This window comes from Meriones unguiculatus, chromosome 2 (genome assembly GCF_030254825.1).
Source record: "Meriones unguiculatus strain TT.TT164.6M chromosome 2, Bangor_MerUng_6.1, whole genome shotgun sequence".
Classification (NCBI taxonomy): domain Eukaryota; kingdom Metazoa; phylum Chordata; class Mammalia; order Rodentia; family Muridae; genus Meriones; species Meriones unguiculatus.
Window position 1 is genome coordinate 127,601,452 of NC_083350.1, and position 27,178 is coordinate 127,628,629.

Sequence of the window (27,178 nt, forward strand, 5' to 3'; positions counted from 1 at the left end):
AACATATCAGTAATTAAAGAACAATATGAAGACTAGAGAAGGTCATTGGACCCACATTGGACCAACATTCTCAAGCAATTTTTCTTTGATGCTGATAAGGTTCTTCACCATGCATGTAATATTTTAAAAATTCAATCCAGGGGTCTGGAGAGATGGCTCAGTGGTTAAGAACACTGTCTTTTCTTCCAGAGGACTCAGGTTCAATTCCAAGCACCCATGTGGCACCTTACAAATGCGTGTAACCCCAAGATCCAGCACACTGACACAGACATATGTGGAGGCAAAAACTCCAATGCACATAAAGAATTTTTTTTTTAATTATTAAAAATCTAATTCAGTTTAAATTGTTGTAAGCTGGGATCCAGCTCATGAGCCTTCTTGGCAAGACATATTGAGTATGTTTGCCACTCCGACAGGGTACCTGGCTGAAAGCAGGTTAGAAGACTTTCCTTTAATTCGCTACTTGTAAGATACTGTTCACCATGGCGGAGAAGGCAGGGCAGCAGGATCAGAGCAGGTAGCTTAGACTCCTCATGTCTTGGTCCAACAGGAAGAGGGGCCAAGCTATAAAACGTCAGAGGCAACCGCTGCAACTCATCTCTTCTAGCAAGGCTGTACCTCACAAGGGTTCTTCTACCATCTCTTGAAACAGTGTCACCAGCTAGAATCCATGAATTCAAATGCTTGAGCCCTCAAAGATGATATTCCGGCCAACCCATAATGCAAGGCATCCCTACCTAGCACTAAAAAAGCTTCTCAGCTTTGTTTTGTTTCGTTCTGTGATCCCTGTTAGTACCAATTAACAGAGAAGCAGAGGGGAGACAGCACAGCTTTCCCAGCTGGACTCTGGATCCTGAACTCACCCTCCTCTCACACTTCTCATCTTGCTTTACCAAATGCAGTCGGTTCTCCATGGATTGTTCCCTGCACTGTTTTGTTTCTCCCGTCAACAAAAGAAAAATCGGAGTCCTGTGTTAGACTGCATTATCCTTAGATTCACCTGGGAGTGCCCTAAGATGACCAGGCAGAACTACAAGAGAGAAAGAGAGCGGCACTTGGGTGCTTAAGGGGCACAAATGGGTTGGCAGGAGGCCAGTGAGATTGTGAAACCTCTGTTAAATCAATCAGCTCCTTCTCAAATTGCCTCAGCTCCTCTGAACACCAAGGCATCAGTAACTGCATCTCGGGCCCACCAGCACTGGCTAATTGACTCCCACTGCATATTAGGTCAGTCCTGACACCACCTCTCCTTAGACTCCATTTGGCAATACGTGTAATACCAGATAGGCGGGTTAGCGGGTAAGTAACGCTGGGAAAGGAGTGCTAATGACGTGTAAGCTGGCAAGTGGAGCTATCAAAGAGACTCCTGTCTCTTCTTGAAAGAAGAGAGGTTGTCTGGCCTGCCTTCCGCTTGGATGAGGCCGAGAACGGTGGCCGTAAATGAATGCCTAACAAAGGCTTGCCGACAGCCCTGACAGCACCCTGGAGTCCACCAGCTGCCTTACTGACTGCTCAGCAGGATTGTAGAAAAGAAGATCCACCCCTCAAAAATACTAAGGAAGGCAAATGATTTGCACAAGTGTCTGGAAGACAGCATGCAAGAAGCCTCCTCAGCTCCAGGTGGGACCAAGCATAGGGACTCAAGACTGTGTATCTACTGTGGACTTCAGCCTAGCTACAGGCGTTCTTAATACCTAGCTACAGGCATTCTTAATAGGATTCTATTCAGATGCATTAGGTTAATGTTACAAAGAGGTATTGCTTGCTCAGTTCAATGTGTGAAAAATCTGGTTCAGATCCTGAGCTGATTTACATGGACAAAAGCATTAACCATCATATTTTTACCACTGCATATAAGCAAACAAAATGCCAATGACTTTGTTATTTCTGATTTGAATATTTAATTTGGTTGACACTAACATCTTGATTTTTTTTTTCCAGTGTGATATTGAGGAGGAAGATAAAGCAAAGGCCATGGATTGCAATTTAGATTGTAAATATATCTATCTCAGGTAGCTAGATCAGCTTGTTGCAGGCCAGCCAACCTCAAGAAGCAAGCAGCTAAAAATTGATGAAAAGCCCTTTTTCATCAGGTATATTTAGGCACCAAGAAAAAGCTCTGTACTGGGATTCCAGAGGCCAAAGTGTGAAGCCAAACTGCCTCCTGGCTTAGTCAAGCAAGCCTAGAAAACAAGCAATTCTGAAACTCATTGATGTCTAGGTTCCAAGTCAAAAATCATGCAGATAGATCTATTTATTTTATTATTTATTACCATCTTTTACCATCTTAAATTTTGGAGTAAAGTTTATCTGTTTAAGTCTAGTTCAAAGTGCAAACCCAGAGAAGCGATTTCTCTAAGGTCTCAATGGGTCAAAAGTCCACATAGTCAGTTTTCAGGAGGTGGCCAGAAGTTTATAATAGGTACCATTTGGCACAACAGCCAATTTACCTTCCAAATCACAAATTAAAAAATTAGTTTCTGCTCAGAGCCATTTAATGAGTGTGTTTGTCCTCTAGTTCTATTCTAGAGAACTGTCAGGGAAATTCAAGGGAGTTGAAGGAGTTCAGAACAGACTGAATGTCCTCCCTCATGCTAAATGTCATCCCACCTGACCCGGAACCTCAACAGTGAACTCCTGGTGTGCACTGATCCCCCCCAAACCTCCCCCAACCTCCGTGTAAGGACAGCTCCTTTTATCTGTACTCACTTGATTTTTATCAGTTATTCTTGGCATACAAAAGACACCCAACCTCCGACCCCCACCTTCACCCCTGCCTCAGGGAAATGAGAATACTGCCATCCCAGCTCACACAAAAACAAGTCAGTTTTATTCTTTCTATCTTGAAACAACTGACCCAGTCTGAGTGGAGAGTTTCCTTAAATCCAAAGACATATCCTTGGTATTATTTAGGGAGCCGTGTGCAAACCTTTGATACCTATCACTTCTTAGAGAGACTGCAGACATTCCCTAAGGACACTCAGAGTGCATGAGCTGGATAGAGGGAGAGGCTGGTCTGCAATGTTGTCTATTTCCTTAGAACTGATACAGTCCCTTCTTGAGAGGGGGATCCCTAAGCCTCAGGAAATAAGCAAACACACAAGACCCAGGAAGCTCCTAAAAATTACAAGACTCATAAGAACCCCTTCCTCAAGGCTCTTTGAACAGTAACAATTGCTAGGCAGATGACACTGAGTACTGGAGCTGCCTGCCAGTCAGGCAGAGGCTTCAGGAATACAGCTTTCATTAGCTGTCACCTATGCTGGACTCAACTTTTAAGCTGTAACTGCTTCTTAGTCATCATGTTCCCATAGGCAATTTCTCACCCAAGCGCCTGTGAGTAACCCCAATAAAATCACTGCTTCACCAAGACAGACTTGGATGTAATCTTTGGTTTGTCTTTGGAACCCTATACTGACTAGGTGGATATACGCTTCTTCACATCTCCCCAGAAAAGTCAAACAATATGCTTTCATGGCTGTAATACCTCTCTAGGGGAGCTAAGAAAGTTCACAAGTATCTGCTTCAGTTTACCAGAGAGAAGAGAAATCGAACACTGGCAAGGAATGAGGTAAGTATCCACAGGAGACAGCTCCTGATCCATTTGCATACAGGAAAATTTTAAGTGGGGTTTACTCTTTGTTTGTTTGTTTGTTTTTCTAGAGCTGGCCAGGATGGGTTCAAATCCTTAGCCAGTAGTGACCTGAATGTTTTGGGGTATGTAATTTGATCCTTTGTGCCTGACTTTCCCCATTGCCAAAGAACTATGTTTCTTCTGCTGCTTGTAAAGATGAAAAGTACTTAGACCAGTCCCTGGCACATAACAAGAGCAAATTATTATTTATCTCATATGATAGATTTTAATGTTTTTTTTTTTCATGGCAGAATTCCTACAACTTCAGTGTGACCACAGATATTTCAGAAGGTGAGAACAGGTCTTTCACAACTCAGCCTGGTTTCCTTGTGACCCATCACCCACCAACATTAGCCATCTCCACCTCTAGCTTCTAAACAGGACCCTCCCCACCCATCCCTCTGTCCTTCTCCCCTGATCCCAGTCTACTATGTCAGTTAGTTTGGTAACATCAGCCTGCCTCTCAGCTATAGAATTCCCCTCTGGAGTGCTCCCTAGATCACTTAGGATGTTTCCGTATTCTGCTTACCAGGACACTCCTCCCAGCCTTACCAGATTGCAGATTCCTTGCAGACAAGGCCAGGTTTCGGTCCTTTTGGTGATTCTCTCTGTTCTGAGCACAATTTTTATATTGTCAGTCCTACATTTATTTTGTAAATCAACGGGTCTAAATTTAAAGCATACAAAAATCAACAGTAAAACAGAATGAAGTGGAGAGTAGATTTTTTGAGTCAGAAAAACTTTAATTCTGGCTCCATCAATATTTGCTGTGGAAATTTGGGCAGTAATTCTATCAGTCTGCTTATCAGGATGGTGGAAATAACCTTTAATATTTCCCTTATAATCCTGTTGTAGGATTGGACGAGATAATATGTATAAAGGTCCTGGAAAGGGCCTAGTATTTCATAAGACTCCACAACTCCTGGCCATAGTTGAGGCTGTTGTCTCATTGAGTTCTTGGTTCTTTTAATTCATCAGGGTTCTTTTGTGACAGGAAAATACTCTGTCATCTGCCAGTGACACCTAAGGAGAAACGTGTATTCTAATATAATGCAACCTTTAAAGGTAAACACTTATAGTCCTGGATTATTTTTAAATTTCCAAAGATGCTTAGCACATTTTGCTTCAAATTTTAAGTACATTTGGCCTTTTAGAGAATGCCCATCAAACTTTTAAACATCACATTTGAGAAAAAGTTACCATTTGGCCCTAGCCTATGTGATGATGGCCTGTAGCTGACATGCATAAGGGTAATGAAAATGTCACCACAGGCAAACATGTCTCCCCTCAGTACAGCATGGCCTCTCATCGTCTAGTCTGTAGTGCAGCACGCAATTGGCCAAGGTAGATGAAGTAAGCAGACTGTAAAGCAAAACCTGGTTTGCAGAGCCAAGCCAACCAGGGTGACATCACAGTTCAGCTAAGGAAGAGGTGGTTGAGGGCCAGGAGATGGTCACTTAACTGGCACAAGTATCTAGACCTGGTTTTTAAATATCTTGCTTTGTTATCATGGGCACTTAATCTAATGATATATCTTTACTAATTTGTTCTTTATTTGCACAATTTCCATCTGTAGTGCTCTCATCCCCCCACAACTCATATGTTTGAATGCTAGGTCCTCAGTTAGTGACACTGTTTAGGAAGGATTAAGAGGTATGGCCTTATTGGACATGATGTGTCATTGTGGGTGGGCATTGAGATTTCAAAAGCCCATACCAAGCTCAATATTTCTCTCTCTCTCTCTCTCTCTCACCTGCTGCCTGTGGATTGTAAAGCTCTCAGATACTTCTCCAACACCATGTCTGCCTGCCCCCATGAACTTACCACCATGATACCCATGAACTCACCCTCTGAGACTGTAAGCAAGCCCTAAAAATTAATTAGTTTTTTTTTTTTCTTAAATAAGAATTGCTTCATGGCATCTGTTCATCTGATCATGAGAACAGAACATTAACTAACACATCATCACAATCTTCTTAAAAAAAATAGACTTTGGGGTTAAAATTATGGGGTTTTGTGTAGCATGACATTGTGGCTCATAGGGTTCATACCTGGGTAAGACTAGGGATGACTTTCTGCCTCAGCAGCCTCCGTAGCACTTTCTGATAGAAGACGCTTCCAACTTGGTTCCAGTCTGATTTCTCTATCACAACCGAAGTATGTGTATCTACAACAATTAGTTTGGGTGGGCAACAAAAATCAATACAAATAGCCTGAATTATCTGTAGGATAGGCTCTGAGTGATCCCTAACCAACAATTGCTAGAGATAGCTCTCACTTGGCAGTGTAATTTTTATTTAATAACCTTTGGTTTCTGGGAGGATCATCTACCCGAATGACTAATGGCCTGCCAGGGAAGATGTACCTATGGTGCAGTAGTGGCATGGTTAAGTATCGGGATAAGCATTCACTTCCTGGTTAGATTTGAGTCCTGCTCAACAACAGGGAATTCATGCCTGGTACAACTAACCTGGTCAAGATTCCATGGCTAGAGAGTAACAGACCCCAGGAGGAACCAAGTACTACTGTTTTGCTAAATGGCTGTGATGACAAGGTGTCTTCTATACATATTTGTTCATAACCATAGATTAGTGCTTCTCAAAGACTTCATCAGAGACATTTCTTTTCTGCAGTGGGCAGCATTTAGTACAGAGACTAGTCATGGCCAAAGCGGCAAGAAAAAGTGACTGTGGAGTGTTTTGACCTGAGTGAAACATCTGTATCACACACATACTCCTGTAGGGCTCAGGAAACACCTCAGAAGAAGAGGGGAAAAGAAAGTAAGAGTTGGGGGATAGAAGAATGGGCTCAGAGAACCCAACCTTCCTTGAGGGACTACTGATAGTTAGTGGTTTTTTAGAAGAGAAGGTATCATTTTCAGTATTGTAGCCACTGGTAAGCTGTCTATGCTCTTGGAGCTCATTTTCCATTCATGATTGTGCAAACAACCCAAACTAAATTCAGTGAGAAGCAACAACAAAAGAAGATATGGAAAGTCAAAAGTGGACATGAAAAAAAGAAGGGTTGCGATAGGGAGGGATGTGGTAAGAAAGCACAATAGAGGAATAAACAGCTAAAATATATTATTTATATTTATGAAACTGTCAAAGAATGAAAACAGAACTACAAAATTTTGTGCCATGCAGGAGGCTTATTTTATAAATGATATTTGTCTTTGAGAAAAAAAAAATAATATGAAGCTATAATTTTAAAATATGATTGAAAGTTGGCACTGAAAGCCTCCTGAACTCGATACCATCAGTAAATGACTCTGCTGGACAGCCTTATGAATGGCTTTTGAATTGCTGAAAACAATGAGTTATCCAAGACCTGACATCCCTAGCCCAACCTCCCAACCTGCCAAAACTTGATTTCCTTTTTGCTCCAAAGTGACATTCAGATTCCGTGAAGAGCAAATCTGAGTTATTTGGGCACACACACACACACACACACACACACACACATACACACACCATTCTTATTCACTTAGCTCAATTAAAAAATGATTCCTAGTGCTACTGTGTTCTATACTGTACATAACTCAGGATGTTTTGATTCTGATTCAAGGGGAGGCCTCTGATTCAAGGGGAGGGTGATTCTTAACACATGTAAAAGGGTGCTGAGTCTGGACTGGTAGCTGTTCACCAAAAACCCCGTCCTCCTTTATGGCTCACAGATGCACTGCATCCTCAGCCTCCATTCACATAGCCTGTGGCCTCGTGATGACTTTATCCTGCGGACTATGGAAACAGTACACCTGGGTCCTCATGTCCCACAAGCCTTGCCCTAGCTTTCTCCCCTTCCCGGTCATAAAATGACACACAGGGAATGGCAGCAACATAGGTAGTTGTATATGGAAGGTGCACATGATCCTGAGTTTCTAGACAATGTCACAGAGCAGCAGCAACTCCACACCAGCCACCTGGACCACAGCTGAGATTTCTTGAGACTTTCACAAGGGAAGTAAGCTTCTACTGTATTTAAGCTCATGTGCTTTGGGGTCTTTATTCTAACAGAAATTCGTTATGGTTGAAAACCAGTGCATTGTACAGGATGACCTGAAGTAGTTGGATCAGAAGAGCTAGACATTATTTGCTCTCTTGATCAATTTAGTGTGCCCCAAACTCACGTGTATCATCTCATCTAAAGGACACACAGCCCTTTGTATTGTCATTAGATCCTACTTTGCTGATGGAAAAAAACTGAAGCCCGGATGGGTTGTGTAATTCCCCTAGGCCACACAGCTAATAAGCACCAGGGCCATGGTTTGACTACAGGCGTAGATTTCTGCTTCTCCAGCCTGAGCAGAGAACATATCAGGTAGGTCAGGGAGCGTGAGAAGTAAGGCTTTCATGAAGTACCCACTTCTAAGCATGTTACATTCCCTTTGGAATCTAACAACTCTCATGGATGGCTTCTGCTGTACCCAGGAGATCCAGAGGTAGATCCAGAGTACACAGAAATTATATGAATTACCCACAATTCATGGCTAAGGCAAAAGGTAAGCTTGATGGAGACCACAAAGACTGTCTATCTCCAGAGTCTGAGATTTGACTACTGAGCTGTGCCACCTCTGAACTGGTGTCATTCATTTTCACGTGATTACCATGACCAGCTTTAATACAATCTCTCCCCATCAAACACACATACACACATGCACACATTGAAAACTACAGCAAAAACATACTGTCATATCAAACTCACCATATGCTACCATTGAGTCTAGCTCTTGTTTGCAGTTAATAGCAACTTGTTTTTTGTTTGTTTTTTTTTTTCAAAACAGCATTTTTCTGTGTCATTGTGGCTGTCCTCAAACTCAGTCTGTAGATCAGACTGGCCTTGAACTCACAGACATCCTCTGCCTCCCAAGTGCTGGGATTAAAGGCACACGACAGCAGTAGTTTATCAAAAGAAAAAAAAAGTGTATCAAATAATGGTACCCCAGATGTCATATAGTAGATAAACTATATGACAATTTAAGATAAGAAATTGGACGTATGTGAAATAAATAATGCTTAATCACATAAGCTACAATTTCTGAAGAGCTACCTCTGTACTCATGAATCCAATCACACTGAGTCAGAGCAGCCCTTTAAAAACCAAAGAAAACAGGAACTGGAAAGATTATCTATTTAGCATGTTTCATTTTAGATTAAACAGACTTTACTCCTTGTTCCCTGGTAATTATATCTAATTAAAAAGCACAGAGGAATGTGTGTAAAGACACAGGGAGGTAATAACCATTTGAACAGTGTCTCATTTTAACTCGTCGCTGAGGGGAAGTTGCTTTTATTTAGATTAATTTGTGAAAGGGCCGATGAGAACATGACAGAGGGAGACGGAGGGGAACTTGCTCTCTCAAATTGCTCTGGTCAGAAAACATGATGAACCAAATACGTGGAACTGCATCAGCATGTCAGAAGGAAGGCACTGTTACTTAGCACACTTTAAAGAGTTCACGACTCTGGAACAGCTTCTTCCTCTGGGGGAAAAAAGTCCTGTTCTTTGAAACTGTTAATGAAGGCTGATGAACTGAGACATTGTTCTAAATCAAGAAAGTCTCACTGAGAACTGGGGAGGGCCCAGAGCTGAGCTCCAAATGCTTATGTGGAGACAGGAGCTGATGGTACACTCCTATAATCAGTACCTAAGCGCAGAGACACAGGAAGGTCATGAGTTCAAGGCCAGCTAATGCCTTTAAGGTGTCAAAACCACAAAATTAGATTAAAAACTAAACAAATGCTTATGTAGACATCTTCTTTAGATACACCCGTTCGGACTCTCTGAATGACTAGCATACACATGTTGGCAATACCTAAAGGCACTGTGATGGAGGCGTTTTCTTGATTGAGGATCCTCTTCCAAGACAACTCTAGCCTGTGTCAGGTTGACAAACTGCCCCCCAGGACAGAAATCAAAACATTGAGCTCTGTGAGGCAGGGCATATTTTTTTGCATATTTAGTATGTGATAGTCTCACGTCCGTGGGAAGGAGGAGGTCTACCTAAGCAAGCACATGCAGGGCATCCTTCAGTCTCTGTAACAACTCTATGAGGCTGGTCCATTGCTACATCAATGTTTTTAGATCAAGGGGAGCACGAGCCTTATGTACAGAATTAAGTGCTTAGAAAGGAAGCAGCATCTTAGTGGGAGAAAAAAAGAGCTAGAACGTCACTGTGGTTGTAGATAGGGTAGCTAAGGAATGTCGCTTTCTAATGACACGTAAAAACTGCTTTTTGCTTTTTTTTCTTTCTTTTGAACTGGGTACTGGATCAGCACTCAGTAGATTGAGGCAAGAGTTTGTTGAATTCAAGACCATCTTGAGCTACGTAGTAAGTGTGGGCCAGCCTGGACTACAAAGTGAGACTCTTTAAAACACCCAAAAGCTGGGTATGGCTGTACACGTCTATAATCCCAATACACCAGGGGCTGAGACAGGGGGATCAGCACCAGTTGGGGGCTAGATTGTAATGCAGATCCCATTCACCCAAAAGCCAAAAATGTGTTTGGCTCGGCTGGTAATTCATACCTATAGTCACTCCAGGTGGTTTGGAGGTTGAGAGCTAAGCATCATAAGTTCAAGGCCAGCCTGGGCAACTTAGTAAGGCTTCCTGTCAAAATGAAAAGCAAAAGGAAGTCTGGGGAAGAGTACCTTCCTTTCAGATGTGAGGATTTGGGTTCAATTCTCAGCACTAGTTAAAAATTTTTTTCAGTTTTAAATTTTTAAGCATAAAGATTATATGCACTTATGAAGTGCTTTGTGGGGGGTGTCCAGGCATGTATACATGGTGGAACAGTCAAGTTGGGTTGAGCAGATCTATGTCCTCAAAGTCCTCCTTTGCACAAGGAAACATTTGAGTGGAGACTTGGAAGAATGGAGGAGACCGCCACAGAAGTGCCTGAGGCAAAGCATTCAAGTTCAGAGGAGGGTAAACATAAAGGCTTCAAAGTGGAAAAATCATGAGAGATGGCAAGGGATGTGAGGGGAAGGAAGGCTTGGCAGGGCAGAGGGGGAGGCAAAGATCTCCGAGAGTGAGAGGGGAAGTCCACAGCGCGTTTTGAGTGAGGAGGGTCATGACGTGGCCACCGTGTACTCACTCTGGTTGCTGAGCTAGAACAGAGTGAAGGGGCAGAAAGAGAAGCAAGAGCTGAGCAGGAGGTCGGTGATTCGCTCTGGCCGAGAGGGGCCCTGGTGGAAGGAAAGGCGAGGTTCTCATCCTATCGCATCTAAAAAGCAGAAACAGCAGGATTTGTGACAATCGTGTGGCTGGTGTTCTGGGAAGACTCATCGCATATGGGGATATATTTAGTACCTGCTGCACATCTGTTCAATGCTGTCTAAGCGCAGGGGACCAGACTGTGCCTGGGGAGGCTGCACAGAACAAAACAACAACCAGGTAAGTGGCGCCATTCTCAGGGGTGCCCATCGCTAAACAGAGAGATGCAGCATAGACAGGAATGGAGCAAGGAGAAGAAAGCCCTTTCCTTTGAGAAGAGTGATTGAATTGGATTCCTGAACGCCATGAGCAACTGGAGCTGCATCGGTCCCTTCGGCCAGACTCACACAGAGCAATGAGAGGGAGCCAAGAAGACAAAGCCGCCATCTTGATTTAGGGAAGGAAACCACCGATTCAAAGTGAGGAAGGCGGATGAGGCAGACACAGGTGAAGGTGTCCACTCGGAGGTCAGAAAAGATGGACCCCCGGGGGAGTGCTCTAGAAAGGGTCTTGGGAAGTGTCCAGCTGGCCTCGGACACAGGATGAGGGCACAATAACCCAGAGTGGAGCTCACCTCCAATAGGAGCAGCCGGATTAGGTATAGCTCCACCCCTATTGCACGCACACTAATTCCTTATTCAAGTTTAATAAAATCTCTAATCATTTTTGTTTGTTTGTTTGTTTCAGAAAATGGAACCAGTAGCTTTTGCTCTGTGGTAAATGTCCTTATGTGTCTTGCCTTGTGCACCTATACCTGCTTCTTCAAAGCCTTGCTTCTAACCACTGAAGAGATGCCATGAAATCAGACAAAGGCATTTCTAGGTCTTTCCTTTTGTCTGCAAGCGTCAAAGGCCAAGTTAGCAGGCACCTAGGAGCAGGAGGCTCAGTAGGTCTTCTGCTCCTCCCCTCCCCAACCCCCACCCACAGCCATCTCCTGCTCTAAATGCCAGAGGTGCTTTTAGCCATCACAGGCCCCATGCTCTGTTTTCCTCCTCTGGACAGCTAGAGACCTCTGCAGAGGCCAGACAGGTTTGGAAACCAGTTTAGACCCAGCAACCCTGCACAGTAGGAAGTCACCTGTTCACAGAGGTATCTGGGGCAGAACCTGCCTGAGCACTAGGAAGTCAGCCCAGGTTTGCAGAAAGTCTAAACGGAGCCGTCCCTGTGCTCACTGAGAGAATAAAGCTGGCTCTCCCAGTGTAATTACAGGCTGGCTGATTTGGAATTCTGAACCTTGGGACGTGGCAGGGGTAATGTGATCTGTGCCAGGTTGTGTACTGGGCCAAAAGATGAAATACCAAACTAATCTGACTGGTTTCAGGAATCAGTTCTCGAAAAACAAAGCATCCCCATATGCCAATCTGTGTGCAGGGCTTAGGCCACGTGACTTTGTCTCTTTTGGCAAAGCCTTTCCACGAAGGAAATTACAAATCTTCATATATTCAGAACCGTTTAATAGCTGGCAAGCAACTGCCAGCCGCCAGAGCTACTGCCAGATTGACTGAAATCTCTTAAAGGGCCCTCTCCTCATCAGGTTATTCCGCCAAAAGCAGAAGCTGGCTCTTCCCCAACGAAGAGAAAACAGTCATTTATGCCCAGCCCTTGTCCTGCGAGGCACAAACAGACTAAATCCCAGAGAAGGAAAGAACATTTTTGAAAGAAATTGCAGCAGGCTGTGAGATCACCCACCCAAGAACGCCGCCTTGGGAATGGCAAAGGCCAGACGAGGATTATGCTTTTACCTGATAGTTCTCCATGCTCTAGTAGGGTCCACAATATCTACAGATGTCTGTCACACTGTCTGTGAAATGGACATGGTGTGACTGACTGGTTCTGGGTCAGCCACTAGACACAAACCAGTCGTCTGATGAGACAAAATGAATTGTGTAGTCTCGTGTTTTTGTGTGTGTTTCTGCGTGTGAGCATACGGGTGTGGTATAAGCATATGTGTGTGCTGATGCACCTGACTATGATGGGGGAGCCAGAGGGCACCATGATGTGTCCTACTCTATCTCCCTCTGCCTTTTTCCTTTGAGTCAGGATCTCTCACTGAACCTGGAGCTGGGCTGGCGGCCAGCAAGTTCCAGCCATCCTCCTGTCTCCACTCCTGCACCAGCAAGAAAACAGCCCCACCTGGCTTCTTACCTGAGCCCTGAGATCCAAACTCGGGTCCACACAATTGCACAGCAAGTGAGCTTATCATGTGCCCACCTCTCCAGGCACACGTCATGTTATTTTTAACAGATGAAAACAAACCAATGCTCCTTCAGACAATGGTGGTCTGATGACTCCCCTGTGCTTGGAAGTTTTTTTTTTAATTAAATTTTTATTTTTTACATTAATTACATTTTATTCGATTTGTATCACAGCTTTAGCCCCCTCCCTCATTCCCTCATAATCTCACCCTCCCTCCCTCATCTCCTCCTATGCCCCTCTCTAAGTCCACTGATAGGGGAGGACCTCCTCCCCTTCCATCTGACCCTAGCTTATCAGGTCTCATCAGGACTGGCTGCAATGGACCATTTTCATGTTTATGTTTACCTTTCCATCCTAATGTAAGAATCAACACAGCTCATGTTCTGTCTTCACTAACAGGCCATTTGGGTTTGACTTTAGGGCTCAATTTGGAATCCGTGCTCATGATTCCATGGGCACCAGGTGCTATTGTTTGAATTGCTGTGAGCTGGAAAGAGCAGAAGAAAAGCAGAGCTGATACGAAGTGAGCATCGGCGCCAGGTCGGGGTATGAGATGCTTGCAGGCTGCGCTTCTAGAAGCTTCTGAGAGTGAGAGTATGGGACAGGGAGAAGAAGGAGCCGGAGAAGCCGAGTGACCCCACAACATGGCCTTCTCCCATCAGGAAGGCAATGTGCCTTGCTCAGCCCAGAGAGCAACAATTAAATGCACAAAATACTGCATGTCACATTTAATTAATGTTAGTTGAATTTTATTGATTTTGTAGTTTTATTTTAACAGGTAAAATTGTTTTGATTTCATGGCTGTTTGCAAGTAACAAGAAGTCTGATTTTATGGTTTACATACAAGGAAAGGCATTATGTATTCATATTAGATATATGAATATAATTACACACACACAAGGAACATATTTTGGAAGTTACAGATTTAACTGTAACAATTGTAAGCTCTTATCAATAGCAGATGTTTACAATAAATTTCCCTGTAGAATGAGTGCACAGATCATTCAATTTTCAAAAACCCAGAAACAACTCATCTCTGTCACTGTAATTATTATAAGGAAGAGAAGCCATTCAAAAAATAAGCAGCTTCACCATAAGGAGAAAAAAAAGGGGGGGGAGCTGGTATGATATTTGCATATACTTTATGGTAACATTAAACTCAAAAATCATCTCCAGAAAAAGCATCATAAAGAAATATATGAAATAGCTGATACATGTTGTTGATAGAATTATGTTGTTTTTTTTCCTAGTTTAAAATAGTTTACCTTTAATAGACATGGATTTTGTGGGTTTGTGACTTGTGACTGATACAGCTGGTTCCAGATGGGCACCTGAGGGGCTGGCAAGACCTGCTCTCTGCAGCCCCTCCATCCACACAGCCCAGGCCCTGCTTTCAGGGGGTTACTGTGTGTGTGTCCCTGGCTAGCCCCTGCCTAAAGCGGATATGGTTTACAGAGCGAGGTTCTCTCTTAAAACGCCTCTCTGTGAATGCTCTCTCTTTTCGGTCTGCTGGCTTCCAGGAACCCTCTGTGTTCGTCTGTGGTCCTCATCCCTGGCACTTCTCCATGGCCACCCCCGGTAAACATGAACCAGGCGTCTGGTCTGCACCTTCTCTGGCTGCCTCTGCCTTCTGCCTGGCTTTTTTCTCTGAGCCTTGGTCATGGCATAGTGCCAAGGTAGGCCTTCCTTGACTGGCTTGCCCTTCCCCCTTAATGCTCACTTTGGCTAACGTAAGAGGGAGGGCCTACTAGTACCAGAAGCATTCTTTAAGTGGTGAACATTATCTGATACACAACCATTTCAAACACACACACATTCACACAAAACACACACACACACATACATATATGTACATACATACACTCACATACAACTCAAACACACACATAACCACACACACATTCACAGATACACATATGTATACGCTCACACATAACACATTCAAACATACATCCATAGCACACATAGCACACACATACACATCGTCAAATACACACACTCTCATTCAACATACAACATAAAGATAACTCAATACCCGGTCTACCCCAAAACACAAAAATTAACATCTTTGGGGAGCAAAACTCAGCATTGACCATTTTAAATGCCACCCCCATCCTGGATGATTCTATTGCACAGCTGAGCATTCTCAGACCCAGGATAACACACTAAAGCCCTGATGACCTGTCTTCCGAGGCCAAGTACCTGGTAGTAGATCACTGGCTCCGACACAAACCTGCTAGCTGCATCACTTCTAGGAGTCAGCTCATGCCTTTGTCCCACGGTTCCCAGCTCGCAAAGCATGGAGGGCGAATTAATCACCAAGTTCACGTGAGGCATAAAGATGATGATATCTATGAAATATTCAGGGCAGCCTGGCCTGCAGTAGGTGGCCCCTGCAATCTGGTTCCAGTCATCAGTTGTTGTTACTGGGATGGGGGGCCGGGCGGGGGTTATAGCGTGGTGGCAAAGTACTTGCCTGGTACGTGAGAATCCCTAGTTACATTGCCAGTGCCCCAAACCAACCACCACCACCAAAACCCAGCAGTGTTACTGTGACCGAAATCAATCCTACGACAAACAAGGATCAGTCACCTGGTTTCAGCAACTACCAGGACACAGCTTCACAGTCAAGGTACAAGATGTCTTTCAGGGCAACTGGACCAGCTGTGTAAGCCATGAGGCTGTGAGCAGGGTTTGAAAAAGGAATGTACCCTTTCCATTGAAAGAAGATCTCTGAAAAATTCCCCTGCGCTTGGCCAGTCTCCAGTCCCCATCAGGCATTGCAGCTGAGCTCACCTGGGAGTCTCAGCATCTCAGAAACACTTGTCTGGACCTCTGCTAAGAAGTCCCAGGATCTTTAATAAGTGACTTGCACAGAAACTCTAAATGTCCTTCCTTGCAAAAGCCCAAGTATCTCTCCAGCCTTCTCCCAGGTGGACCTGGTGTGGGAGGAACCTGGGCAGTCTTCTCTAGCCTTTGGCAGCCTCTCTTGGCCCCATGTGTGGGAACTCAAAGGGCTGGCCATCTCGGGGGTAGGTTTTTCTCCCCCTCTCCGGTGCTCTAAACCCAGCTTTAGGATAAGTGCCACTCTCCTCCTCCTTCCCTCCCTCTCCCCACCAGCTCAATGCGCTGTGCACCTGTCCGTGTTTGTTTTTAACTGACAGTGTTGACTTAGCATTAGGCCCAGCAGGGGATGTGGTTACAGGCTATGATAAGGATTCTGAGGAGTTGTGTGTACAAGAGAAAATGCCAAGTTAGGTAATGAAAACTGAACTGCCCCATGCTCCAGCCTATAACCACCTATCAAAATCATGAAAGTGCCACAAAACCAAAACAAAGCCTGTCCCTTCCTAAAGAATGGGCATTTCTTGTCCCCTACCTACCCTCCTCCACCCAGGACAGCAGCATGACATACTGGAATCTCTATAAAGCTCAGGTCCTGGGATCTCTGTTCTGTTAATATTTCCAGCTCCCTCATGCCTTTGTTTCCTCTTGTGTGCCAATAATAGTTCAGTTCTCTTTACACTCCAGAGGGAAGGATTGGAATGCATGATGGCTACGGTCCTGGTACCCCAACTCCTCAGCTACCACCCTGCTGACTGCTCAGGTTTCTAAGGAGCAATTCCTTTGATGGCTGAGTGCAAACTACGTGTGCCAGAGGGGAAGCACTGAGAGAGAAGGGAGACCACAGCAGGCTGGACACTGTCCCGGGAGCATGTGTGCAGACATGCAGAGCTTTGTGAATACAAGCCAGGATCCAGAGTCTTCACAGAGAGGGCAACTCTTAAATTGAGTGTTGAGTAACAAACTCAAGTTTGCCAATGGGAGGCGGGCATGAGGGGAGTTCTGCAGGCAGAAGGAAGCCAGAGCCAACAAAGGCCGGTTGCAATGCAACAGAGACTTAATGAATTGAGAGCCTCCAGGGAGCTCAAGCTAGACTGGAAGGAGAGGCAGGTGCCTCCTCATCTCTGTCTCTGTCTCTGTCTCTGTCTCTGTCTCTGTCTCTGTCTCTCTCTCTCTCTCTCCGTGTGTGTGTGTGTGTGTGTGTGTGTGTGTGAATGTGTGTATGTGTAAGAGAGACTAATTCACAAGACTGTCATTATACACTAAAGATATGATGTGAGTAGCAAAGCATTCAAAGAAGTTTAGCGTTTATTCTACAAACACACAAACAGTGCTATTGGGTACTTGGTGCTATCAGGTACTTGGTGCTGTGGGTACTTGGTGCTTTCATCAGACACTTGGTGCAGTTAGGTCCTTGGTGTTGTGGGTACTTGGTACTATCAAGCGAATCTCATACATGATAGTGATATATGGAAATGATTAAGAGACCAGAAAAGTGCTTGTTTCAGTTGCCTTTTACATTGTTAGAAAACAGATGTGCAAGTTGTATGATTGAGGTTCCTGTCTTGCTGCTTAGAGACGAAGCTTGGGGCTTCAGGTTCTGCATTTTCAGGTGTTGACTCGCTGCTGGCTTATTCTTAGGACTCCCTCCATATAGACAATGCCAATGGGTGAGCTGTCTACCAAAAGCTCACCAAGCCTAGCTGCATCACCCTTTTAGCTGCCTTACCCTCTTCTCTCCAATCATGACTTCCCTTTGCCTTTCTTAGGCTCTGATTATCATCGGCAGGCAAGGATTATATCATGAATATTTTATAGATTCACAGTTCCAGGATGGGCAAGGCCGTTAATAGTGGAGTACTTAAAAGATTGCTGCCCCACCCCCCTTATTTAGCCATGGCTGGCATGGAGCAGGCAGGCAATCAGAAGAAAGCTCATTAGCTATCGAAGGAGTTTGGCCGTAGGTCACTTAGTCATTAATGGTCAGGAGCAAGGTGATCTTGTGTTTCCAGAACTTTCTCCATTTTCCATGATGAGGAATTAAAGACAGAAAGGGAGTTCAGGAGATCGAAGGAATGCTTCCACTTGGCTGTCTTTCCTCTTTCTCGTTGAAAGCCTTTCATTCAGAATAGTTAAAAGGAACAGTGCGATTTGTATTTCATAGAGAAGGTGAGGCTTCTAACAATTTCAAGATCCAGACACTCAGAGGTGCACAGAGACAGATGTGTATGAGCACGTACACACACACACACACACACACACACACACATAGATACACAGGGATACACACAGAGAGACATACATACACCTCCTGGTTGCCCCCAGCCTGGCAATTTCCCAAAGGTCCAGCTGTTTGCACACCTCTGGAATGTCTGCTGGGGGGACCTGGATGGATGCTGTCTTCTAGCCAAACCCAAGTTATCCCAGCCTGACCCTGCAGCTGCCATTACATTATGGGTGGAGAAAGAGCACTTTGACTGGAAAGAACAGTGCTGTGGGGGCATGCATGACTTGAGGCGGCCAGAAAGCTCTAGGTCTGGTGCATCAGGCAACCTCAACTCTGGAAAGGCAGTGAGTTAGAGCTTATCTATAATTATTTCCGTGAGTTCCTGAAAAAAAAAAAAAAAAAAAAAAACCTCACTCTACCAAAATAACTCTGCTTTGCTGGAGAAGGCCAAAAATATGCCACGATTTTTAGTTCAGAGCCCCCAAGCACCTGCTATCTTGCAAATATGCCGATCCTCAGTCTTTCCTCAAAGGTAAAAAGGCCTGTCGAGTCTAGTGACTCATCTCATTCAGAGTGCAGACTCCTCTGAGAACTGGAAGCAGTCCACACCTCAGGGGAATGCACGCATGTACAAACTATGGGGCTAGACTGCTCTCCAGTCCTGTCTCAGACGACAGAAGCTGGCTCTGGCTAATTTGAGCACAAGAGGGAATTAATGGAAGGAAACAGAGCGGGAGAAGAATCAGAGCTATTTGGGATCTAGACGGCAGGGACTAATTCCTAGTATGCCTAATTGCTGTGCTCTGACAGTGGACGGGGCCACCAAACACCCCCTGCTGTTGGTCCTTCTCAGAGCGCCTGCAGGGGTTCAGTTGGGCCTAGATTAGAAGCCTCCAGCCCATCCTCCGCTAAGGAAGGAAGTCTTGCTGACTGACATTCCAGCAAGAGGAAATACCGTGGGAGACTGAAGCCATGGGGTCCTGACATTCTCCGGGGAGGAGAAAGTGATACGAGCAATCTAAAAGAATAAAAGCCCAAGGAAGAGTGAAAAGGAAATTCACAATAAGGAATAAGGATACACATCCACTGAGAAGTCTGCCCATCTTGGGAAAGTGGAGTGAGGGAATCAGACACCTTCATCATGGGCCCTGTTCTAAACCCTAGGGACTAACAGGCTAATTAGGCTACATCCCAGGGCCTTCTGCAATATGTCTGTCCTCTGAGAGTCTGTAGGTTTGCTTGTGGTTAGGGGACCTGGAGAGAAAAATCCTTTTCTGATAGAACAAAACTTAAGGATGAAGGCACTAAGAGCTGGCAAAGCCAATAGAGGAGCTAGGCGGGGTGACCAAACCGGGGCTGTCCAGGACCTGACTCTGAGCGAAGACATTGCTCCGTCAGGCTTACATCCCTTTATGCAAGCCAGAGGCTCTGGTAGGATCCTACCCGAGCTGGCCCAGGGCCAGCAGGCTTTCCAGGGACAGCAGTCCTGGTGACGTGGCTGGTAGAGACCTACAGTACGAAGAAGCATGCCCTTGAGTATGTGGGGCCACAGCACGTGACTTCCGATGACTCTAACGTGAGTCTCTCACCCAGCCGATCTGCAGACATCCGCTTGAGGATGTGATACAGCAGCAGAGCTGAAGCTTGCTAAGATAGCATCGCACTCACCCTGCTTCTTGCCGAAGTCACTGCTTGAAGCCCATGGTTATGGCTGTTTTTGTTTGTTTGTTTGTTTGTTTGTTTGTTTGTTTGTTTGTTTTTCCGGGTTCAGACTTTCACAGCGCTTTCTGGGTAGAGGAGGAGAGTCTAAGCAGGAACCACTATGGTGGTGCCCTGGCCACTCCTCCATAAGCATCTCCACGCCCCCGCTATGCCCACTTCAGCCCACAGAGGTCTCCTTCCACCTCTTCACCCTCCCTAAGAGCTTGAGGCAATTTTGTCTCACAATTTCGGCAAAAGGCCTTTTTCCAGTGCTACAAACAACCAACTTATTTCCAGTCCCAGCTCTTAAGTTCTATTCTTTACAGAAAATTTCATGCAGCTGAATTATATCTGATGTCTACTTGCTGGCCTGTGCTTCCCCTCCCCCTCCCCCACAGTCCTTATAAAAATGGTAAAGAGCCACTGAGCTCACGCGCTATGTCCCATCTCTCCAATATGACATATTCTGTAACAGAGGGGACCATGTATGTCTCTCTTGTCTTTTTAATATTAGTGGTAACTATATGTCATGTGACTACCAAATATCTGTAGAATTCATATTGCTTTGTATTATACAGAAGAGGAAAAGTTAGTAAAGTTAGAGAAACTGTATTCACTGATCATGTGATGATACAAAGATAGGAAACATCAGTTCCTGGCAGAATTGTAGAGTACTCCTCATTCTTCTAACCTCGTGAAGAGAGTGAAGAGTGAAGAGAGCCAAAAAAGTACGTGGAATATGGCCAAAGATGGTTATGGTTTCAATTAAATAGAAGAGCTCATGTATCACTTTTTTGGTTGCTATAGCAACAGAACCTCATCTCACAATAATAGCAGTATAATATGATAAAGCCAATACAAATAAATTAATAACTCATAGGGATGAGGAAAGAAACAGTCTGGTTAGCTTCACTTTGGAGAGTAACCTAAGTCAGAATCAGGGGAGGTTCTCTCTGCTGCAAGAGATGGAGCCCTGAGATTGCATACGAGGGTAACACCGGGTCATGCTTTGTGATGGACCAGTTCTACAAATATGTAGGAAAGTATGTAAGGCTGTGATCACTGAGAGGCTTCGAATAGCAGAATCAAAGATGAGACTGGTCCTGCTTGGAGGAACAAACAACCACATAACCCAGGAGGATGTATTCTGCCTTCTGAGTCTACGAGTTGGCGATGCGATCCTTGTTCTCTGAATCCAGCACAACTATTTTGACACAGCTTGTTCACATGGACATCTGGCAGGTCGACAGAACAACCTGTCTACTATGGTCTCCGCTTGGATTGGCTCCACCTTGCTTGGATGCCGAGTTCCCCAAGAGGGAGTACAAACATGTGAAGTACTGAGTTCTATGTCTGGGAGTGACACTGAGTCACTTGGTCACATTGTAATGGCAAATCAAGTCCTGGTTCCAAGGACTCAAATTTCCAGTGGCGTAAGCTGCAAAGTCACATCGCTAAGTGCAATAATACAGGGAAGCAATTCATTTGAATCACCAATGCAAAACCTAGCACAGTAGAAGTCAAATTATTATAAGACTATAGTAGCTAGTTGAGTATGATATTATTCTGAAAATAAATAGGAGAATGATGTGTTATTGTTGTTTAAGAGACTCATACTCATATCAAAATTGGGCTGGCATTTCAGATTCTCAGTGGGGCATGGTGTCCTATTCCACAAATGGTACTCTGACAGCAGGCTACTTATGAGAGGTAGGGCCAGGAAATGAGTCCTTACTTATATCACACACAGAATTGATTCAACACTTATTGCTCCCCAAGTCTACTTCCCCCTAGGTGGAGCCTGGCTGTTGCACACCAAACTAGACTGTTGGGAGGGAAGCTTAGCAGAGCACAGGAAGAGCAATGCAAGCAAGAACCCAGTCAGCTATGAGTGCAGGGCAATGAACACACAAGAGAACAGCTTCAGAGAACTGGTTTGTTTCATTGGGAGGGAAAGGGGCTGGGGAGGTGGCCAGGGTCTCTGGGGCAAGGTTTATGTGACCATGTACCATGGTCAGGGCAGGGGTGTTAGAAGATCCTCCATCTGGATATTCAAGGGCCTGGAGGGGGTGGGGAGAACCTTATAAGGTTACTAGCTGGCTTTATGGCAATAGGTTGGGAGCGGGGAGGTAGCCAGCTCCTGCTGTCCTCATGTTTGATGTATGAGGGTCGAAGCTCAACTCTTTCTCCATAACCCTGGGCCATTAGAGTCCCACAATTTATTAAGGATTTAAGTACAGAAGGTAAAACAACATTTGGAGGAAAATTAATAGAGACTCCACTTATAGCTTAGGTATTGGAAATGCGCTATTAAATAAAACATGAAAGATATTAATCAGAATGAACACGTAGATACAATCAACTGTATATATTTAAATAATTACATGTAATTTTGTAAATTATATATGTTTACAAATTAAACATAATTTTCAACTTCTACACAAAGAAATCTCCAAAAATGAAAAACGGATTATATTCAGGAAGACATTCATAAAAGAAGTACTTGAGAAACAGGACTATTGAGAACTAACCAAGAGCTTCCAAAAGTCAATGTGAAAAAGATAAATAAGTCAACAGGAAAAATGAAGGGAAATGTGCGAAAGAAGAGGAGGCAATTCACAGATGATGAAGTGTAAGTGTCCAGCAGGCAGATTATGGAGTGATCACTCTCACTAGACAAGGAGCAAGTTAAAAGCACAATGAACTGTCACCTCAAAGTCATGTTGGCCAGATTATGTGAGCTGACAATGTCGACGGTTAATGTAAGGCAAAGCTGTTCTCGCACACCATGGCAGAGGCTCAAAGCAGCATAACTACAATGAAGAACAACTTGCCAAGGTCTCCTGGGAAAAGCTAAACAAGAACACGCTCAGTTCATGCCTAAGAATATACATTGTGGAATCGTTTGCAATTAAGAAAAAAATAGAGGAAACAACCTAAATGCTCATAAATGTGTATGGGTGAAGATCTGCTGGTATATCTTTACAAGGGGGAGTGAATGAACTAAGGCTAAGATAGTAATCTGGAGAAAACTTCATTAACCAAAATATGAAAAAGAAAGTTACAAAATGGAATACATGATATGATAACAGTTATATAAAGTTTTAAAACATGCTAAATCATACCATACTGTTGTAGAACATGTAAATATGTAGTGATATCACAGAGATGTATATAAAAGTGAGAAATATGAGATTCAGAAAGTGGGTGCAGCTATGAAAAGTAAGATACACAGAAGGCTTCTACCACATCCATATCATGTTTCTTAAGTTATCAATGCTCTTGCAAAGGTTTCGATATTAATCTTCACATGATGTCTGTATGTCTCCTGGATAAAACACAAGTAACTATTTAAGAAGGAAGGGAAAAGAAGTGATGGGCTAAGGCAAGTATGAGAACCAGAGGTTAGATCCCCTACATAAAAAACAAGCAAGTAGGTTGGCTCCTGTAATCCCCCAGCACTCAGGAAGCAGCAAGGGAGCACTCGCAGAGTGAGCTGCCTTGCTGGGATCACTGAGTGACATGCTCAGTGAGAGACCCTGCCTCAAAGGATAAGCGGAGAGTGCATTGGCTACTTTTCTGCTGCTATGATAAAATGCCGTAACCAAGTCAACTTACGGAAGGAAGATTTGATCTGAACATGGATTCCAGAGGAGTTCGTAAGGATAGGGAAGGCATGCAGCAGGTGAGTGGCTTAGCAAGTCAAGAGACTGCATCTTCAACCATAGACACATAGTAAAGAGTGCAAACTGGAAGTGGGGAGAGGCTATGAATGCTCAAAGTTCACCCCCCCACCATGAGTCTTCCTCCAAAAGACAATTCCTCCCAAACAGCATCTCCAACCAGACACCATTTGTTCAATTACCTGAATCTAAGATACATTTCTTATTCAAACCAAGTAATCAAGAAAGATACTCAAGGTCAAGTTAAGGTCCTCACACACATGATGCTCACACATACGCCAACACACACAGAGAGAGAGAGAGAGAAAGAGAGGGAGGGAGGGAGCTCTTTCCTGCAACTGTTTTCAAAGTAAATACTGATTCTAAACATTGATGCACACAGTACAAAGCCAGGGAGTTTTTACCTTAAAGCAAACTGGGCAGTGCAGGTACCCATAGGCCTCTACATTAAGGCCTTTGGTTTGGTTCATGCCTCCTTTGTGATGTTTCTGACTTAGGTGACAGTGTTCGTGATCTCTTCTCCATTGCTTTGTTCCCTGAGCCTTCGATAAGAAAGCAAGCCTCCAACAACACAAGCTCCAGACCCCCCTGCTTCCTCCTTGCCAGGTTGTCAACCAGGATCTAATTCTTCATCAGGTCTACACCTAGAGACACATAGCACCTCTGGGCGCAAGTCCAGGACACTAGCCCCTTCTTAAATTGGGTGGGCGCCTTTTTAGAGTCAAAGCCTGGAGCAGCAAACCTACCCGGACTATTCTCTCTGTTGTTGTTCTTACTAAACACATCAGGCTAAAGGTGAGACTCTCTCCAACCTCAGTGAAATTCTGTCCAAGGCATAGCTCACCACACTAGTTTCTCAGATCCCAGATTCCCTTGTACTCAACACCTAGCAATGATGACACACCGCAGACGCTCAAAGCCCTATGTGTGAAATTTGGAAACTTCTTAATTGCCTGTTTTAGTAGGATTGGCCTGAGGTGTAGTAAGGAGCAGTAAGGACGTTGGGGTCAGTTGGGTCTTGATTCAAATATTAACTTTACACTGTTTTAATTAAGAATCCTTAATAAATGTAAGGTAACGTCTATGAGCCTCTGTGTCCTCATTTTCCAAATGCAGTACTATCATCTACCATCAATATCCTGCCATCAACATACTCAGAGGGCGAACACATGGATCAGATGAGATCGCAGTTGTGAAGCACACATAAGAACTTGTGTGAATGATAGTTAATGGTATTAAAAGAAAGAGATACTAAAAAGCCAATTTTGCCCAAAGTATTATCGATCACTAGGATTTTCAAGAACTTCTAGGTTCCTATCTCTTACAATCTGAAGGCACAATCACTACGAAATGCCAGACACCCATATTTCAATGATTTTTACATTGGAGCCAGACTTTGCTGTGTCTTGTTGTCTCTTCAGAGATACTGTTTCACTGCTTCAGATACACATCTTTTGCTTGGTCTTTGAGTGAACTTTTTCAGGTAGTCTGGCTAACCATGAAAACTCAGTGAGTAGTCTGGAAGGATTAGTATATCAGGTCATGAACAATTATACCTCATCTGTTATAACTGATAGCTACAACTAAATGAAGAAAAGAAATTAGAGACCAAAGGAGAGGTCATCCAAGAGACTTGTTGGATATATTTCTGTTAAATACAAGAATGAGAAATAAAACACACACACAAAAAAAAATGGATACCCAGATGGGATTCCCAAAACATAGCCCTGGGCAGCCAGAGGGTGATGTAAAGCTGCTATCTCTTCAGCAGGGAGGGAAAGGTGGTACGTAGAAGTTGGGTGGGAGAGAAAGGGTTCGCAGCTGGTGTGAGGCTTTGCCAGGATCTGACCTCCCAGGGCAAAGCACTCAGCACTCTTTCCAATGGCTAGTAGCTGGCCTGTAATTTCTGACTACACAGTCAAGGAAGGCCAAAGCCAGGAGAGCCCACTCCAGCTTCCAGGCCTGTCCAGTGCTGGGAACAGAATAGAGCAGAATAGCATGTGTATCTGAGGCTCTCATGATTTCCAGAGACAAGTAAGTATGTTCTTGCTGGCCTTGCAGAGGCTCGACAATAGCTCATTTTGTGTTTAAGTTCATGGGTTAGAATATTAAGGCTGGGGTGGTGGTGGTGGCACATGACTTTAATCCCAGCACTTTTGGCAGGGGGAGGCAGAGGCAGACAGATCACTGTGAGTTCAAGGCCATCCTGGTATACAGAGTGGGTCCCAGCACAGCCAAGGCTACACAGAGAAACCCTGCCTCAAAAAGACAAAAACAAAAACAGACAAGAAAAGATAGAACACTAAGAGGTAAAAGGTTTTGGTTTTGTTTTGTTTTGTTTTGTTCTGTTCTAATAAAACTGAAGCAATGCCAAAGGACCTACTCTCGGGACAGACCCAAATCCTACCTGCTTGCTCAACCCAGCTGCCTGCAGAGGAATGTTCATTTTGGGCTTAAAACACAACAAAGCAAGTATAGGGTAATTTGAAAGAATGCTGAAAAGGAGTGCTGGAGGCAATAAGATTTTTTTTTCTAATACATCAGTCAAAAAAGTATTAGAAAACCGAAGTGTGGGGAGACTACCACCAGAAAGCAGTGATGACAGCAGCAGCCCCTAACTGCACTCTGCAGCTTAGACCCAAGATGGAGCTTTTCACGTGGGAGAGGGAGCTCACTGAGCTGTAGGCGGCATAGAGATGTCCAACTCTGGCTGAGCTTAAGAACCTAATAACCTGTAGAGCAAAGAAAGGCACGTACACAGCCTGATTTAAAAAAAAAAAAAAGTTGGTATATGAGTATAACAAAAGTAATAAATTATGGCTATCAAGCAGTGTGTTCCATAAAGGAAGTATAATTCACAACGCCCTTTGAACCTTTGGTAGGTGGAGGTGCGAGGTTCACATTTCAAGCAGAGAAACATCACGTACAAGGGCAGGGAAAAGCAAGCTGCAGCACATGTTCAAAAAACAATGGAGGAAGGGTAGGTCCCACTGGACGTCTGTTGCTCTGTCCTACTCAAAATTCACCCTCTAGTCTCTTGGCAATAGGAACAATATTCCTTTATGACAGTCTATCTAGGTTTAGTATCTAAAGCCTGGAGTTGACCTTACATCAAAAATCATAGTAGGACCTGTCTGTGACCCTCCCTTGACCTGCGTCACCGGATGCAGTCACTTAGTTTAGAGTTGAGTTTGCCATTGATCCCCGTGATCCTGGTTCTCAACAGGAGTCCTTCCCTTCCTAAGAAAGGGGCAAAGCAAAGCTCGGTTTTCATGTGACTCTCTACAGAGAGTGCCTGTCAGAAAGGCCAGAGCATTTTACATGGGGGCTTGTGCAATGGAGGCAAAGCACATCACCCTTTAGCTCACCCAGTCCAAATCACTTTTTGTTGCCTGTCACCACAAGGGAATCAGACCGCATAGTGGAGACCAGACTGGAGAGAACTTTGAAGCATCGTCAACACTTCTGTCTGCAGTCAGTGAGAAGGAAGGTCACAGGAGACTTTAGGGAGGTGGTGGGCTTTGTCATGGCCTCATAGCCACACTGCTGTAGTCAGGGAGCTCGGGAGAGAGAGTCATGAATCAAACCCAGTGGTGAAAACTGGCAGCCTTTCGTTATGAGTTTCAGAGCCTCTGCACAATCGCCACTCCGGAAGCTTCCTGTGCGATTTACTCCCT